Raw genomic sequence first — 1725 nt, 5'->3', positions numbered from 1 at the left:
TAGAATATCTTTTAAAAATTCACATCAAATGAAAAAATGACGTAATTTACTTAGAATATTAAATAAAATAGAATTCAATATTTCAATTGGATTAAAAAAAATAATATCTCCAACTATGTAATTTGGTGCATATATATTATTTTCCTGAAAAGAATGCAACATTACGCATGGGATAAAAATAGAAAGTTTTTATTCACAACCAGCTCTTCTTTTAACAATTCGTGCATAATAATGCTAATCTTTCTGTAACGACCCAACTCCTTATGCTGAATCGAAGTCATTACTAAATATAGAACAAGTGGTTTAAGTCTAAAAATTTTATTAAAAGCATACGGTTCAAGAAATTCATTTATAAAAACATAAACAAGGTAGTCATGCAAAAATGTAAAAACGTTCTGAAATCCTACTCGGGCCCTATCTACATAAAAGATAGTGAAAAATAAAAAGTACTCAAACTCAAATGCTAAAATCTGAAATAAGAAATAAGCGGAAGCGGTAGTCCCTATGGCCCTCCTCGGCCTCACTTCGGGTCGCTCGCCAGCTTGCCCTTGCCTTTGCCTCGTCCTCTACCTGAAAACATAAAGTGGAGAGAATGAGTATAAAAATACTCAGTAAGGGACCCACTACTAGTCCCACTAGGTGCCTGTTAACTTCCTGTTAGAGTCCTGATAACTGGTACCCAATCTCTGGCACGTTCCCGAACACGTGCAATCATGCGCTCCCGTAGGAACGTAACTCTGGTCTTCGGTGCCCGGGGACACCTAGGACAGTCGGGATGCGAGGACCCCGTCGAGTCACTCGAGTCATGTCTATATCATGCTAGACTGGCGTCCCGTCGGACCACACAGTCCTCAATAGGTGGTGATCCCGAAGGACACCCATGCAGGTACGACTCTAACAGAATCAAGCTAACAGGTACCCTAATTTGCAGTATACATACACATGGCATCAGCATATAACATGTCACATAAATCATTTCTACACTCTCCGCCCCGACATTCGTCGTAACCATAATAAATCTTGCCACGCATAACAGGCTATAGCACAACTATATCGTCATTTGCATCATACTAACATTTATTTCAGGCATCATACTGTCAAACTCTCAATATGCAACATAGGGCATACACAGTCTCATACTTCAAACATGAAACTAGTAGTAGAATCTCTTACCTGGAGATCTACTTGTCGAGTCCTAACCGCGAGGCAGTACGCTTTCCAAGCGACGAAGTCCTAACTGTTTAATAAGTCAAAATTCGTAAACAGGTCGCCAACGACCAACGGTTCGAGACTCAATTGAATTTAACTTACCCTAGAAGGAGGTTGCAGTGCTCGAGCCCCTACTGAAGGAAATCCCGCGCTGCAGTAATTTCTTGGTCCAAGACGTCCCTTGAGGAAAATAATATAATTTAGATCCAAATTAATTTAACTAACGTCCGAGCATGGAGTCTTACCGGAAAAACCACAATAATTAATTAGCTTACCAAAATATAGGTGGATGGAGCCAATTTAGTCCTGGCGGCTCGGCTGGAAGAAGACAGGACCGGCTCGGCTTGGGCAGACGCGGCTCGGCTCGGTACAGGGATTTCGCGTGCGGCTCGGCTTGCAACAGGGGGAGACGCGGCTCGGCTTGCAACAGGGAGACGCGGCTCGGCTACACAAAAGCGCGCGGCGCGGCTTCACACGCGGGCGCGGCTTCACACGCGGGCGCGGCTCACGCACGGG

At 43.7% G+C, this 1725-nt stretch overlaps 1 long non-coding RNA gene across 2 annotated transcripts; it reads right to left on the bottom strand.

The window, feature by feature from the left end:
- Nucleotides 1-302: 302 nt before the first annotated feature.
- LOC127150622 (uncharacterized) lies at nucleotides 303-1716 on the bottom strand. Of its 2 annotated transcripts, XR_007823186.1 has the most exons (3): nucleotides 1485-1716; nucleotides 1312-1389; nucleotides 303-1237 (listed from the first exon to the last, which is right to left on the bottom strand). It is a non-coding gene; the product is annotated as an uncharacterized LOC127150622 (long non-coding RNA). The 2 variants fall into 2 exon arrangements; XR_007823185.1 differs by having other exon boundaries at nucleotides 1312-1716.
- Between the last annotated feature and the right edge of the window lie 9 nt (nucleotides 1717-1725).

Source organism: Cucumis melo, chromosome 8, assembly GCF_025177605.1.
Source record: "Cucumis melo cultivar AY chromosome 8, USDA_Cmelo_AY_1.0, whole genome shotgun sequence".
NCBI classification, from domain to species: Eukaryota; Viridiplantae; Streptophyta; class Magnoliopsida; order Cucurbitales; family Cucurbitaceae; genus Cucumis; species Cucumis melo.
This window is presented reverse-complemented; position numbering and strand designations above follow the sequence as displayed.